We start from the raw sequence: 18,129 nt of genomic DNA on the forward strand, positions 1-18,129 counted from the left end.
CCACAGGGGGTCGATCACGATCTCGTCTAAAAAGGCCCGAAGTGCCTCTAGACCGGCCCACATCATCTCGAAATTTCTTCGATGCCTGTTGAAGAGACTTTCCCGAGGATCTTTTACGAAACTCTCCAGTTCCCACATCAACTTTTTGTTTTTCTTTTCTAAGCTCTTCGGCTTTACAAGCTCGCTCGACAAGTACTCGAACTCTCGTATTTCAAGAATGCCCACGAACATTTTTATATCTTCATTCAGCCCATCCTCGAAGCATTTACACATGATAGCCTCGGACGAAACACATTCCCGAGCATACCTACTAAGTCTAACAAATTTTCGCTCGTAATCAGTAACTGACATAGAACCTTGCTTAAGCTCAAGAAATTCCTTCCGTTTTTGATCAACAAATCTCTGACTGATATACTTTTTCCGAAACTCAGTTTGGAAAAACTCCCAAGTTACTTGCTCTCGGGGCACAACAGAAGTCAGAGTACTCCACCAATAGTAGGCAGAATCGCGTAGCAAGGAGATAGTACACTTTAGGCATTCATCGGGTGTACAAGATAGCTCATCGAGTACCCGGATAGTGTTGTCCAACCAAAATTCAGCTTGCTCGGCATCGTCGCTATCCGTAGCTTTAAATTCAGTAGCCCCATGATTTCGGATTCTATCAACTGGGGGCTTATTTGACCTTATTTGGTCAGTTTTCGGAGGTATTGTAGGTGCGGGGGTGGTATTAGTCAGGAATGGAGGTTGTGGAACAGTCGTATTAGTTCGAATGTATTGGTTGAACCAATCATTCATCACGCTATAGAAAGCTTGTCTAGCTTCATCATTCGGGTTACTAGCATTAGGTTGAGAGTCCGCCGGCGCTATCCCTTGTGTGGGAGCAGGCGCTACACTCTCAAGATCATCAGCTACCGCTCGGTCGGGATCGGGATCCATTACTATAAATAAACACATTTACAATTGTCAGAAATCACCACACTATCCAATAATCACATAAAATGGCATGTATAGCTAGACCCAACGCATTACGGTAGTCCTAGAATCGACTAAACTGTAGCTCTGATACCAATCAAATGTAACACCCCGAACCCGAGACCGTCACTGGAGTCGAACACGAGGTGTTAACAGACTTTAAACCACTTATAAAAAAATTTTCCAGACACTGCCAATCTGCGTACTAGTCGCTTAAAAAATCATATCTTGAGTTCAGAAACTCGGAATCCAGTTCCGTAAATTTTCCCTGAAACTAGACTCATATACCCATCTACATAGTTTTTTCTAAAATTTTTGGTTGGGCCAATTAGTACAGTTTATTAGTCAAAGTCTCCCATGTTACAGGGATTGACTACACTGACCTTTGCGCATTACGACTTGGATATCTCCCTGTACAGGGCTTCAATACTGATGTCGTTTGTTTCTATAGAAACTAGACTCAAAGAGGAATCTATACATATATGGCATGACTCCTAATTATCTCCGGCTAATTTATAATGAATTTCCAAAGTCGAAACAGGGAATCCAGAAACCGTTCTGGCCCTGTCTTACGAGAACCTGAATATCTCTTAACATACTGTCCATATGATCGTTTCGTTACTTTCCTATGAAAATAGATTCATCAAGGTTCGTTTACATAATTTATTCACTATTTAATTCCCTTCCTACTATTTTTAGTGATTTTCCAAATCTACATCACTGCTGCTGTCAGCATCTGCCTTTAAGGTAGACTTTACCTATTTCATAGTTTCCATGATTCAACTAGCCCTTTTAGCATAAATAGCACAAATTATGATAGTGATTAACCATTCCCATGGCCAATCCTTGTTAAGCATATCCACACCTCTCAATAACCATATCCATACCAAATGATTATAACATTATACTCAAACATATTTAAGCCATTTTCGCATGGCTATCCAAAATTATACAAGTCCAAAGGGTCCATGACCCCCAACAAAAAGGGTAGTCCTATACATGCCATTTCGAAGTTCAACCAAAATTGTACCAAAAGGGGGGGCTTTGATAGTGTGGGCGACTTCGACTTCAAAATCCCGAGTCCGATAGCTGGAGAACCAAAATCTATAAAACAGAGAATCAAGGAGACGGAGTAAGCAATTTATGCTTAGTAAGTTTTGAGCAAGGGATTCCAGCACAACAAAAGTATAGCATTCATGTAGCTAAACGGATAATTTCATATGCACAATTTTTCAATATCATACTTACTTCACATTACCAACCCTTTTATTCATACACAAAGATCAACTTAGCCAAAGGCCGGTAGCTCATTTATCAACTGAGCGAATACTTATTTGTAAGGGCTCAACTAATTCAAAGCACATACGAAACATACCTTAATGTTGGGATGTTTCAAGCGTATTAACTGAAATTTTTACAGCAAGATCATTCATTCCCAAATCACGTACCTTCGGAATTTAACCGGATATAGCTACTCGTTCAAATGCCTTCGGGACATAGCCCGGTTATAGTAACTCGCACAAATGCCTTCGGGACTTAACCCGGATTTAGTAACTCGCACAAATGTCTTCGGGACTTAACCCGGATTTAGTAACTCGCACAAATGCCTTCGGATCTTAGTCCGGATTTAGTAACTCGTACAAATGCCTTTGGATCTTAGTCCGGATATGGTCACTTAGCACAAAGCCTTCGGGACTTAGCCCGGACATCATTCAAATAACCATGCACATTTAACAATAAATCATGGCACGTTCGTATTTCATTTTCGTTAGCAAAACTCAAACACAAGACACTTATCATTCTTGCAATTTCGGCTCAATAGCCACACACAAAGAGCATGATTTTGATTTGCTTAAAACATGATCTAATCAAATCATAATTTAAGCTCTATTACTCAAGAACTTACCTCGGATGTTGTCGAACGATTCCGATAGCTATTCGACCACTTTTTTCTTCCCTTTATCGGATTTAGTTCCCCTTTGCTCTTGAGCTTAATTAAACAAATAAATTGATTTAATCATTTGAGCATCGAAAAGAGGAACACAAGGCACTTAGCCCATATTTATACATTAGACATTAAAGTCACATATGTACGGAATCATGAATCAAAATCAACATTTTAGCTAATTTTCCCCCTTGGCCGAATTTTCTAAGCCAAGACAAAAGCATCAATATGCTTGCCTCTAACCGAATACATGCAACACCAATCTCCTTCCTATGGCCGAATATGCATGTCTATGTTGGGGCCGATTGCAACACTTAATACATTCTACAAGTATGGTCACTTGTATTGACTAAACACCATTTTGTTTCAAGTTCAAAACTTGGCTAATACACACATATATACACTAGTAAAGCATCCTCTCCCTTTCCATCAATTTAACACATGCATTACTCATTAATATACAAAAATTATATTCGGCCTTAGCACACAACTTGCTAGCCGATTCTTCTCCATCTAGCAACCAATGCACATATGTGCTCACTCAAAAATGCTAAAAAGAAGATTCAAGAATCATCAATCCACCATCACATGCATCATTAACAAGCTTCATATTTAGCATGTAATGGCATTAACACAAAATCCACCTAGGCCGAATATCATCCCCATGACATAGCAAAGATTTGAACCATGGGCTAATTAGAACTCAAGCTAGCAACTAAAAACATGCATGAATCTCATGGCACAACCTCAAACATACCTTGATCTAGATACAAGTATGGCCAAACCTCCTCCTAATCCTCTTCCAAACCAAACATGAAGCAAGAACTCCTTCCTCCTTCCTTAGAATTTTCGGCCAAAAGAAGATGAAAAAGGATGAACAAAATTTTTCTTTTCTTTTCTTTTACTCACGGCAATGGGGGGGCATGGACGAGACCATTCTTTTTTTTTCATCACTCCTCCCTTTCATTATTTAATTACCATGCTCATTATTTTATTGTTTCCACCCATGATGCACCAACACAACATGTCTATGACATGTCTTGCCCATCACACTTGGTCTACCATACTTGTCATGGCCGGCCACTACTAATAGAGGGGGGGAAATTCACATGCAAGTCCCCCCTTTTTCAACATGCACTAATAGGTCCTTATGCTTTGACCTATCACATTTCAAAATTTTCTCACATAAGTCCTATTTACTAAAACTCACATGCAATCGACTAAATCGAAGCTTGAAATTTTCACACATTCATAATTACATATTCTAGACAATAAATATCACATTCGAACATTTCGGTGACTCGGTTTAGCGGTCCCGAAACCACTTCCCGACTAGGGTTAATTTTGGGCTGTCACACGTCCACTTCATGTATTCCAGCGACTCGTCTTCCTAATGCTACTAGATTGGTTTGCCATTGATAAATGTTGCTAGCAATCCTCTCGATGATTTCTTCAGCCTCGTTCTAAGACTTAGAAAGGAGAGCACCACTAGCAAAAACGTCCACTACCATTCTCATGTGAGCATTGAGACCGTTATAAAAAATCTCTAATTGTATGCAATAAGGGATTTTGTAATGAGGGCATCTTCATAATAGTTCTTTAAACCTTTCCCATGCCTCATACAAGGACTCATCATCCATCCGTTGGAAGGTAGTGATCTCGTTCCTCAACTTAGCATTCTTGCTAAGTGGGAAGTACTTCATAAGGAATCATTTTGCTAACTCTTGCCATGTGGTAATGGAATTTGGTGGCAATGAGTTCAACAAGGCTCGAGCTCTGTCCTTTATTGAATATGGGAACATCTTTAATCATAAGTGCATCTTCAAGTACTCTAGCTAATTTCAAAGAATCTCTCATCTCTGTAAACAATCTTAAGTGAAGGTGAGGATCTTTGGTGGGCATTCCACTAAATTGGCCCACTGTCTGAAGCATCTAGAAGATGACAGGCTTCAGCACGAATTGTTGTGCCTCAATTTTCAGTCTCCTAATACCCGAATTAAGCTCATGAAACACTAGCATGGCATATTGTCTTAGATCTCTATCCCTATCATCAGTAGTAAGGATATGATTTTGGGCATGATTTGCTCTATTTCCTTGATTTAGATTTTCAAAGTTCATCTCTTTGGTGCTTCTCTGAATTGCTTGTCTTCTTCTTTATTGAAAAGTCCTTTCAATTTTAGGGTCTACGAGGAGTAAGTTGATAATTCTAAAAATACTCATAAACACCTGAAACAATCACAGAAGAATAATGGAATTAAAATTAAATAGAAAAAAATCAAAATGCACAATTAACCATTTCACAAGTAGTGTCTTTTAAAATAGTCCCCGGCAATGACACCAAAAACTTGGAATGACGGTAATGTGCAAGTGTACACAATCGTTAACAAGTAATAAAGTCACAAGTAAATGTGAGTTATCATACCTACAAAGGTTGTGAAAGAAAAATATTTATTAAATGTAAATCAAACACTTTGGTGATTGAAAATATTTTGATTTTGAGGAAGCGATTTGAAAACTAAAACTTAACTAAGGAAAAATTAGAAGTAATAATTTCAATGCACAATTTTAAAAAATGGGTTTAAATCAATATGACATAAATGTGTTGGATTAATCACATTCTTTAACTTAGACTTACTAAACTCATGCTCATGTTGTTACGAATAATTTCATGGAAACTCAATAACTTGCTAATAAGTGCACATACATACTTATTAAATTAACCAATCTCTTGAACATTTTCCAAAGTCAATTCAAACAATTAAACAATCTTCATAAGCACATATAATTTTAAGTGAAGTAGTAACATATGCCTATATTGAAACAGTTTAATCATAATAAACTTGCAAGTTATGCAAGGCAAATGTATTGTTTAATATTGTCGCTAATTTAACCTTTAGCTACCTTAGAAGATTAAACATGCACTAATTAAGGATTGCGTCCATTAATTCAAATTTCATTCCGTTGAAATAATTAATTCAATTGTTACCTTAAAATTATAATGCAAGCATAACATAAACATGATTTTACTTAATTGAACAACTTACCAAGGCCTATAACAACACAAACATGATTTCAGTAATTTAAGTGAACATAATGCAAGTAATCTAACACCAATTTAATTTAATTCCTTTTAATTAAATAAAAAATAACAACACAATAAATATTCATCATCATGCTCATAACATAAACAAGAAAATCTAAATAAAAGGGAACTAGAAAGTAATCACAGTGTTTCTCTGTAGCCAGACTAATACACTCCTCTTCTTCTTCGCTCATTTTGTTCAACAAGGTATGTATGAACACTTAAATGTTTCTAAACAAAGATGGATGGTGGCTCTTTTTCGATAGGGGAAATCAGTAAGGAAATGGACAAGGGAAATGGGAAAACAGAGGGAAATGGAAGAGAGAAAAGAAGAGATGTATGGGAAATGAAAGTGTGTTGAATGAGGTAACAAAATGAGGTAACAAATAATTAGTAGTCATACACTCTTCCTTGGTCATCCAGAAAAGAAGCAAATTTGAGTAATTCAAACTTTGCTATATTTAGCTTAGGGCAAATATTCAAAGGCATAGAAAGTGGAGGGGTTTGAATGGAGTTTAAAGAAACTTTGAGTGTTTTTTTGCAAGTAACTCAATTAGAAAAAATCAGCTGATTGGGTCAACTATAGGGACATTTTTGGGCTGCCAATTTACTTTGTGGACCAGTCTTCTCTACTTAGCATACTAGGCCACTTTCTCCTTCAAGCTTTATATTAATTTTTAACCCAATTAACTTTGGATAAAAATTAAATATAAAGTACATAAAATAATCATCATTTGGACTGTCCTTGGCTAGAAAAATATTGCACTTTATGCATAAATTACCCCTACAGTTCAAGCCTTTCGAGGTGTCTATCGAGCCAATTTTCACCTTTTGTGCAAAACTATCGAAAATAAACCAAATTTGTGAAATTTTATTATAAAAATAATGAAAATTCATTATGTTAATAAATTAAGTGTAATTTAATTATTTTATAATTAAAGTATGAATTTCGACAAAATGTACTACGAAACTTCATGAATTAAAGCTCAAAGGGTACTGAAAAAGTCTATATATTTTTGTGTTTCTAGCCACTTCTAAAAGTGATTGCTTTACAATGCTCTTTCTAATATGGTCTTGCATTCTTGGTATCACTAGGGAAAGGTTCTTGTGTTCTTGAGTTCAAAGCATTAGTTATCTGTTCTACTTGATTCTTTAAAGCTTGTAATGATGATGCTTGGCTTTGGATCACATCATCATTCTTGGCCAAGTACTCCTTTTGTAGAGACTCAATAGATGAGGAAGAAGATGATGTCTATCCTTGTTGAACTCATTATTGAGGCGGTATAGACTGATTGAAACCAGGTGGAGCATTCATAGCATTGGGTCTAATAGCCCTATTGGAATTTCTAGCTCCTTCATTATTCCACCAGAAATTTGGCTGTTGTTTCCAACCAAGGTTATACATGTTGGAATAAGGATTGTTGTTCCTATTGAAGTTGCCCATATAGTTGACACATGCTGGGTACAAGGGACACTCTTCAAACATGTGATCCTCACCATAATAAACACAAGATAACCCAGCTATTTTAAGCTTTTTCACCTCACTAGGCTTCTGCATGGTCTTTACGATGTTGGCTAAAGAAGATACCTTACCAGAAAGCAAGGTAATAGCATCAAGTTCGAATGATTCAGCCACTCTCTTGCTACTTCCAGCTCTTATTGTGGGGTATTGATAATCATTATTGGCAATTCTCTCCGAAATATCGTAGGCTTCATTGTAGGACTTATCCAACAAAGTTCCATTAGCTGAAGAATCAACCACCATCCGTGTTTGTGCATTCAAACCATTGTAGAACATCTCCATTTGGGTCCAATGATGAAATCCATCCATAGGACATTTCCTAAACATATATTTGAACCTTTCCCATGCTTCATACAATGTTTCATCCTTTAGTTGCTTAAAAGATGTTATGTCATTTCTCAGTTTGGCATTCATATTGGGTGGTTATATTGCAGAAGAAATATTTGGCAGAGATCATTCCATGATTCTATTGTTCAAGATGGTAAATCATTGAGCCATGTTCTAGCACGATCTCTTAAAGAATAGGGCAATAGTTTGAGTTTTATGGCATCTTTGAAGACCCCTTATTGTCTGAAAGAATCGCAGACCTCCAAGAAAAGTCTCAAGTGCAATCCAAGATCGTTAGTTGGCAAACCACCAAATTCACCAATTGATTGAAGCATCTGAAACATTACATGTTTCAGTTCAAAATAGGGAGCTTGAATTTGTGGCCTAATTATTCCAGGATTCAGGTTGTCTAAGATAAGCACTACATGCTCTCAAAACATCTAAGGAATAGGAAGATTAACATTCGAAGCTCCTGGATTAAGTTGCTCATTCATAGCAGGTGGATTGTTACCATCTTGATTTATTAGTCTTTGTTCTCTTCTCTATCTAAGCAATGTCCTTTCAATTTCTAGATTTAAGGGATAGAGTCCTTAAACAGGAGTGCCTTTATGCATACAAATAATAATAGACCTGTTACGACCATGAAACAAACAAATTAGAAACTAAAACTATAAAAATTACAATAACAAAAACTAAGGTTACCAATTGCTAATCCACGACAACGACACCAAAAACTTGTCGCATGTGAATATGATGTGCAAATTGTGCAAGTATACATATCAAATCAATTGAAAGCAAGACCTAAGGTTATTCACCCCTAAGGCATTGCATGTTTATAGGCACAGGATTAGTAACTACTACTAAAGCTCAACCCTCTAAATAGTATAAGCTAAGGCTATATGTCTTGAGTTTACGGGAGTATTTTAGTCAACACTTACTTATACTACCCCACTTCGATCAACGTAACCTAATCCTACGGGTGTCAAGCTACCTTAAGACTTATTGAGCATTCATCCACACTCACTTAAGAATTTAAACAACAACAACCATTGAGGTAAATAGTAATATAAACCATATTAATCCATAAAAATCAATCGAAGTTAAAACATCATCTAAAGCAAACCCCAACCGTATTAAGTTAGCTCATAGCTGGACAACACAAATTTAAGAAAAAAATCCTCAATATCCCAAAATATCAATTTGAACAGAAGAACAGAAGAACATAAGAACAAAGAAATCTGGGTTAAAAACTCCAATCCACCCGACTCAGTGTCTTGTTACTCATCTTCACCAAAATTCACAGTCAGCTTAACTTGTCGTTCTTGCCACAATGAGACCTTTCTCCCAGCAAAATATTCAAGAATTTGAATTGTTTGATGTGCGGGGAATCAACTTTATGGGTCCATTCCCACCCTTTTGGGGAAATATATACATACTTGTGGCTATAGATTACATCTCCAAGTGGGTTGGAGTTGTCGCTCTCCCTATGAATGAAGTCAAATCAGTGCTAAAGTTCCTGCATAATAATATTTTCACCAGGTTTGGTACTCCTCGTGCTTTGATTAGTGATGAAGGTTCTCATTTTGACTGCAAATTAGTTACTACTACCTTGAATAGATATTGGGTTAAAAATAAAATTGCCACGACATATCATCCCTAGAAAAATGGACAAGGTGAGGTATCAAATAGTGAAATTAAACAGATTTTGGAGAAACTGGTCAATCCAACCCGCAAAGATTAGTCATCCAGATTGGACGAAGCTTTGTGGAGATATCGTACTGGCTTCAGGATGCCATTGGGAATGTTTCCTTTCAAGCTCGTCTATAGAAAACCTTGCCATTTGTATGCTGAACTTGAACATAAGGCATTTTGGGAAATTAAGAAATTGAACATGGATTTGATTATTGCTGTCAATAACCGACTACTGGAGTTGAATGAGATGGAGGAATTCAGAGCTCAAGCTTATGAAAATGCCAAACTATATAAAAAAAAGCAAAGCGATGGCATGATAAGAAGATTTTGTGACAATAATTTGAACCTGGACAACAAGTGTTGTTGTTCAATTTCAGGTTGAAACTTTTTCCTAGCAAATTCAAATATCGTTGGTCTGGCCTATTCAAGATCGTGCATGTTTACGCTCATGGACCTGTAGAAGTCAAAGATGGCAAGACTCGCTTTAATTTCAAAGTTAATGGTCAACGTTTGAAGCATTATTGAGGAGCTCTCATACTTCGTGATAAACATTCCATTGCTCTTCAAACTACGTAGTGTTTTCTTTTGCCAGGTTTTACTTAATTAATTTGCTTTTGACTTATTTTTTATTGATTTAATTAATTTTTATTTCTTTCTTTTGTTATAGGTAGATTTTGGCCCAAGCTTATAGTTAGCCCACCTAGCATACTTGCGAATTTATAACTTAATATTTCTTTCTTTCTTTTCCTACCTAATTCTTACTTTATTGTGTCAGGCCATAATTTTAGGCTAATCTTATCCCCTATATCACTACTATATTCTCTTTCATTTTTACCCTAGTTGATTCATTTTCTTTCTCCAAGTTATTTTCAGTTTCTTCTTTTTCACCATTTTCAGTTTTTCCTCAATAACTGTAAAGGTCTAAAGATTTTCCTTTTTATAGTTACTATTTGTTCTCAACTGGCTTGACGTATGCCATCTTCATCAAGCTCTATGCCTCCAAGAACATTTTTCAGCGAAGCCGCTAAAGAAAAGTACAACACAAACACATCAAAGCGACCTATTTGTATGGAAAAAGGCTTTTTTTTAAGACTAAAACCATCAATTCTTTCTTTGTGGTGGTATAATTGAGTTGAGCCTCTGTAAGAGTTTTGCTAGCGTAATAGATGGCGTGAAATGTTTTTCCCTATCATTGTACTAACATTGCACCCATGGCGAAATCACTTGCATCACACATAACTTTGAAAGGTTAAGACCAATCTAGTGCAATGACAATGGGTGCATTGACCAACTGCTTCTTTAACTGAATAAAGACATTCAAACATGCCTTTCAAAGAGGAATTTTTTATTCCGTTCCAGCAATGAGCACAATGGTTTTGCAATTTTTGAAAAATCCCTGATAAACCATCGGTAAAATCTTGTATGTCCAAGAAAGTTACGAATACCTTTCACATTTTTTGGTGCAGGTAATTTCACGATGATTTCCACTTTAGCTTTATCTACTTGAATACTCTGATTGGAGATGTGATGGTCCAACACAATGCCTTCAATTTCCATAAAATGACATTTTTCCCAACTCAAGACAAGATGACTATCTTCACATTGCTTTAGTACTTTATCCAAATTGTCAATGCAGTGATCAAAATCATTCCCATAAACTGAAAAGTCATCCATAAAAACCTCTAAAGTGTCTTCGATCATATCTGAGAATATTGCTATCATACACCTTTGAAATGTGGCTGGTGCATTGCAAACACTGAAAGGCATACAACGAAAAGCAAAAGTACCAAAGGGGCATGTGAAAGTTATTTTCTCCTTATCCTCTAGTGTAATAGCAGTTTGGTTGTACCCAAAATTGCCGTCTAGGAAGGAATAATAAGCTTTTCCAGCAAGCCGATCTAACATTTGGTCAATGAAGGGAAGTGGAAAATTATCCTTCCTTGTGGCCACATTTAATTTATGATAGTCTATACAAACTCTCTATTCCGTGGGGGTGAATGTTGGTAGTAATTCATCCTTATCATTGCGAACAACTGTGATGCCACTCTTTTTCAGGACGCATTGCACTGAATTCACCCACTTGCTATCAGAAATCAGGTAAATAATTCCTGCATCAAGTGTAACACCCCGTACCCGAGACCGTTGCCGGAGTCGGACACGAGGGGTTCACAGACTAAATTCGCTTACTATCGCAGTCCATTTTAAAATTTTCCAGGCAGTTGGCTAACTGTGACACTGTCACCTTAAAAATCATATCTTGAGTTTCACAACTCGAAAATCAGTTTCGTAATTTTTCCCTGAAACTAGACTCATATGTCCATCTACATATTTTTTTCTAGAATTTTTGGTCAGGCCAATTAGTACAGTTTATTAGTCAAAATCTCCCATGTTACAGGGATCGACTACACTGACCTTTGCGCATTACGACTTGGATATCTCCCTGCACAGGGCTTCAATACTGATGCCGTTTGTCTCTATAGAAACTAGACTCAGAGAGGAATCCAGACATATATGGCATAACTCCTAATTATCTCTGGTTAATTTATAATGAATTTCCAAAGTCGGAACAGGGAATCCAGAAACCGTTCTGGCCCTGTCTCACGAGAACCTGAATATCTCTTAACATACTGTCCATATGATCATTTCGTTACTTTCCTATGAAAATAGATTCATCAATTTTCGTTTACATAATTTATTCACTATTTAATTCCAATCCTCCTATTTTTAGTGATTTTCCAAATCTACATCACTGCTGCTGCCAGCATCTGCCTTTAAGGTAGACTTTACCTATTTCATAGTTTCCATGATTCAACTAGCCCTTTTTGCATAAATAGCACAAATCATGATAGCGATTAACCATTCCATACCAAATGATTATAACATTATGCTCGAACATATATAAGCCATTTTCGCATGGCTATATACATTAACCAAAATATTCTTCCGCCACTAGTCTATTTTATACATGCCATAAGACAATCCGAAACATAGCAGTACCAAACAGTGGATAGTGATAGTGTGACTAGTTGCTGACGATCCCCGAGCCTGTAGCTTCGCAATGAGATCTATAAAACAGAGGAAACAGAGTAAACGGAGTAAGCATTACAATGCTTAGTAAGTTTTAAGCAGTGTCAACAGATAACAATCAAATTATAACATAGTTGTTCGTATTTTTATTTCACTCTTCCTTCGGGCATACCATCCCTTTACCGAATCTGCACATCTCATCATATACAATAGGCAGATAAACTTTCACATAAAAGTGAACTCATGTGACATAGATATATCGTATGATTTCACATCACCTCTCACACTGATCCGATGTCGCATAATCATAGGAATAGTCTCATAGATTGCTCTTGTATGCATCACATAACTACCTTATGATTTAGTGCAAATCAAGCTCACATATAAACTTGGAGTACATACCTGTTTAACCTTTCGCATTGAATATATTTATAAGCAATTCTTATTACGAAGTCTTACCCCGACATAATCTCCACACGAAGTTATCGGGTCTTTAGAGCTCGATATAGTACAAGCACGAAGCCTAAGGACATTAATCAGTGATAATATTCTCGCATAAAGCCTGCGGGGTTTTAACCCGGATATAGTACTGACACAAATGCCCTTCGGGACTTATCACATTTATGCACTTTCACATCCATCACATTGGCCACTCGGCCCTGTCACATATATACACTTTCACATTCATCACATCGGCCATTAAGCCTTATCACGCATATACACTTTCACATTCATCACATCGGCCATTAAGCCTTATCACATATATCTACACTTTCACATTCATCACATCGGCTATTAGGCCTTATCGCACATATACACTTTCACATTCATCACATCGGCCATTAAGCCTTATCACATATATATACACTTTCACATTCATCACATCGGCCATTAGGCCTTATCACATATATACACTTTCACATTCATCACATCGGCCATTAAGCCTTATCACATATATACACTTTCACATTCATCACATCGGCCATTAAGCCTTATCACATATATATACACTTTCACATTCATCACATCGGCCATTAAGCCTTATCACGCATATACACTTTCACATTCATCACATCAGCCATTAGGCCTTATCACGCATATACACTTTCACATTCATCACATCGGCCATTAGGCCTCATCACATATATACACTTTCACATTCATCACATCGGCCTTATCACAATTTAGAATTCACATATGGGTTTAATCAATAGCTTATAAGCAACTAAAACAAGTTTATCAAGGTTTACAACACAATCTCAAATTCAGCACAAGCTGTTTTTCCTGAGCAATAGTCACTAAATTATTTATAACTGGAGCTACAAAACTCCAAATCACTTTCCGTAAATTTTTCCTGAATATAGACTCGTATGTCTTCCATCCATAAAATTTCCAGAATTTTAGGTTTGGCCAATCAATACCAGATTTTTCTTAAAGTTTCCCCTGTTTCACTGCTTGACTAATCTGACCACTCTTCACTACGAATCAAATTTCTCATTATCAGAAATTCCTTTGCTTACACGGTTTCTTTTATAAGAAACTAGACTCATTAAGCTTTAATTTCATGTCTCATTCAGCCTCTAATTCAAATCCATGAATTTATGGTGATTTTCTGAATTCATGTTACTGCTGCTGTCCTGAGCAGGTTTATCACAATTTTACTCTTCTGACATATCCTTTCAGCACTTCATAATATCATATCCATTTGGCAACATATCATACCAATAACTTACCTATACTTCATAATAACCATTAGCTATATGCATAAAGATTTACAATAGAGTTATGATTCTTTTAATATGTGCTTAACATATCATACTCAATCACATTATAGGCTTTAATACTTAAAACTTACCTCGATCGCTAATGTACGTCAATTTCGACTATTCGACCAATTTCCCTTTTTCCACGATCCGACTTTGTTTCCTTGAGTTCTTGAGCTAAATAAATGCAAATAGATTTGTTTAATATCTTAACCAATATTGTTTACTTATTATTCACATTCGGCAATCTCATAACAAATTCAATATGTATTATAATTTATAAATATGCCATGATTCAAATTTCGTACATATTTATAACCGAAAATGGCAAGAACTTATCAAGCCAGGATAGTCACTTATAACTCAACTCAAAATGATCATAAAACCCTAATAACCGATCATTCAACTTATACTAGTTTCGCATACACAAGCAAAACTCGCATAGTTTAGCTTGTTTTCTTATACACTAGTTTAACCACTACGATTATTACCAAATAAATCACATTCAATTAACACTACCCATTTACATATACATCAACTATCAAATTCTCACTCCTTAGCTAATGCCGAATGCTTATATAAGCCCTAAGTCATATTTACACATTTATCAACTTTCCAATTCAACTTAATACCAAAAATTAATGTCATTTAAATAGCCAACACCAAAATATTTGTTCAAAAGGACCTAGCCAAACACCTCACTTAGTTAAAAGTTCCACACAAAACACTAATAGCCAACTCAATTTCATCCTTAATATTTCTTATAACAAAATTTATCAAAATTCAATAAGAAATACATTAAATTCCATGACCGAATTTGCATTTCACCATAATAGCCACTTGCCATAAAACAATTAAGCCACAATCATTTAATTTACCTAGCTTAGACTTAGATTAATAATTATCTAAATTATTTAAACATTCAACACAAACTCTCCTTTAATTAAGCACATATTCGACAAGGAAAAATGGTAATTTAGCAAACCTTAGTTTAACATATAATTTGTTTATAACACATTTTAAGCCTTCTTTTCATGCCGTCAACTCAAAACACATACATTACTCAACTATAACCAAGTTCATATTCGGCAATAGCATCCAACATGATAGCCGATTCTTCCCACTTATCATCTAATGCATACATATGATCATTTGTTTGGCTCAAACGCCCATCCACCATGATTCGTCCAAATTAATATGAAACAACAGCCATATTCTTTATTGACTACTATGGCCGAAAGCTTTATTCATTCCCAAAATCAAATTTTAACATGGGTCAAATAAAGAAGTTGGTAACTAACTCAAAAATTAACTAAACTTTTTACCTTAGTTTAAGCCTAGGATGACCGAGTGGTGTTTCTCCCCTATTCTTCCTTCACATTCGGCTTAGAAGAAACAAAGATGAACACTTAGTTTTCTTCACCCATTTCCCCCCCTTCTCAAGCTTCAAGTGACCGAATGTTTTTGCCCCAATTCTTTCTTTCAATTCGGCCAAGAAGACAAAGATGAAGCTTTGTCTTCATTACTTTTCTTTTTATTCTTTCTTTAATCTATTTCCTTTCTTTTGCATAAAATAATGGCCATTTAATTAAGATTTAATACATATTATATATATATGACCATCATGGCCGGCCACCACTTAAAATAAAAGGGGTATTTGACATGCAAGTACAACTATTTGCAACATGCATAAATGGGCCACCTTACATTAGCCTAGCACATTTCTAAATTTTCTCACATAAGTCCTATTTAATAAAATTTCACTTACAATTTATAAAATTCAACCATGAAATTTTCACACATGCATATATACATATTCTAGACAATAAATATCACATTCAAACATTTCGGTGACTCGGTTTAGCGGTCCCGAAACCACTTCCCGACTAGGGTCAATTTAGGGGTGTCACATCAAGTCATTTTATGATTTCTTTCTTGACCACTTCCTTCATCTTCTCATTTACCCTTTTTTGAGGTTCAATTGACCGCTGGCCTTCATCTTCTAACTTTATTTTGTGCATGCAAAAAGAAAGACTAATGCCTTGAATATTTGCAATACTCTAGGAAATAGTTCGTTTGTGCTACTTGAAAATGTGAGTCGATTTCTTTTCTTTTGTTTCATCTAGTGTTGCAGAGACAGTAACTGGAAAAGTATTGTGCTCACCCAAAAAGATATATTTAAGATGAGGAGATAGTGGTTTCATTTCCAGAGTGGGAGCTTCTTCAATTGATGGTTTGAAAATTGGAGTGGTTCTGTTGGTTAGATCTAAGGATTCAATTTGCCATTTATGCTTGACTTAAATAGTACTAGCTTCAACCGTGCTATCACAATTGTCTACGGAATCAACCTCAGATGTCACTGCAATTTCTTCAGTAAGGACTGTGCCTTGGTTGTTGAATTCTTCCTCAATCAAATCATTGAGCACATCGACAGTATGGCACTCTGCTTTATCCTTTTGATGAATAGACTCAAAAACACTGAAGGTAACCTGCTCCTCATTCAGTCGTATGGTGAGTTCTCCTTTATAAACATTAATAAGAGTTCGGCCAGCAGATAAATGGTTGTCCCAAGATTATAGGAACCTTTTTGTCTGCCTCGCAGTCTAGTATGATAAAGTCAGCCGAAAAAACAAATTTATCCACACAAACTAAAACATCTTTGATTTTCCCTTCAGATTGAGATAAAGATCGATTTGCTAGTTGCAATGTCACTACAGTAGGTTTCATGTTACCAGTTCCCAACTTTCAAAAAGTAGATAATGGCATGAGGTTGATGCTAGCTCCCAAATCACATAAAGCTTTGCCCAAATGCTAATTGCCAATCGAACATGGAATGGTAAAGCTTCCAAGATCTTTCAATTTCGGGGGCAACTTGTTTGTCAAGACAGCACTATAGCCTTTTGTGAGTGCAATAGTTTCAACATCAGTGAGTTTTTTCTTCTTGGGCAAGAGGCCTTTCATAAATTTTCTATAACTCAAAATTTGTGCCAGAGCATCCATTAAAGAAATGTTGATCTGCGGTTGTTTCAGTGTAGCCAAAAATTGTTGAATACTGTTTATCATTTTCTTCCTCTTGAATCTTTGTGGAAAATGTACAAGTGAAAGTACATCCGGTTGTGGCAATACTTTTGGTTGCATCCACAATTTTGAGGGTCAAATATCAGACATATGAGTGACAACTTGTGGTACTTTTTTGTCTAGTACATCAACAAGCTCTGTAGAATAAACCTTCTGTGAACACAAAAATTTACACATTTTTACATACCCTTTTTAACTTAAAATCATACAGTTTCGATAAAATTGTTGTCGAAAAAATAATTAAATTTTACAAAATAATTAAAGTGCACTTAAAATATGAACATGTTGAATTTTAGTTAACTTTATTATTAATTTTGATGACCTTTGGTTATTTTCGATAGATTTGCACAAAGGGCAAAAAATGGCTCAGCAAACACTGCTAGAAGCGCAAAACACTACTAAAAGCGCAAAACCGAGAATTATATGTATTAATTCATAATGTAATTAATTTTAATTTATATCCAATTTAATTTGGGTTAATAAATTATTATTAAATAATTATGAAAAAGTGGTCCAGTTGAACTGAACCGAGTGAACTGAACTGACCAAGAAATCTCCAGCCCAAAAACCGTCCCAAGAGCTGACCCAAATCAACTTATTATCTGATTATTTAAGCTTTAAAATAGGCCCTTGAAGACTTGCTCAAGTTGCATTCAAACCCCTCCACAATTTGTGGCTTTATAGATTTGCCTCAAGCCAAAATTAGCAAACTTGAAACTAT

General features: G+C 35.8%; 2 non-coding genes across 2 annotated transcripts; both read left to right on the forward strand.

Moving 5' to 3' along the window:
- Window positions 1-4,483: 4,483 nt before the first annotated feature.
- On the forward strand, window positions 4,484-4,590 carry LOC121216466 (small nucleolar RNA R71). Its single transcript, XR_005912647.1, has one exon. It is a non-coding gene; the product is annotated as a small nucleolar RNA R71 (small nucleolar RNA).
- Window positions 4,591-7,819: 3,229 nt separating this feature from the next.
- Window positions 7,820-7,926, forward strand: LOC121216477 (small nucleolar RNA R71). The gene has a single exon (XR_005912658.1). It is a non-coding gene; the product is annotated as a small nucleolar RNA R71 (small nucleolar RNA).
- The last annotated feature ends 10,203 nt before the right edge of the window (window positions 7,927-18,129 follow it).

This window comes from Gossypium hirsutum, chromosome D04 (assembly GCF_007990345.1).
Source record: "Gossypium hirsutum isolate 1008001.06 chromosome D04, Gossypium_hirsutum_v2.1, whole genome shotgun sequence".
Taxonomy (NCBI): Eukaryota; Viridiplantae; Streptophyta; class Magnoliopsida; order Malvales; family Malvaceae; genus Gossypium; species Gossypium hirsutum.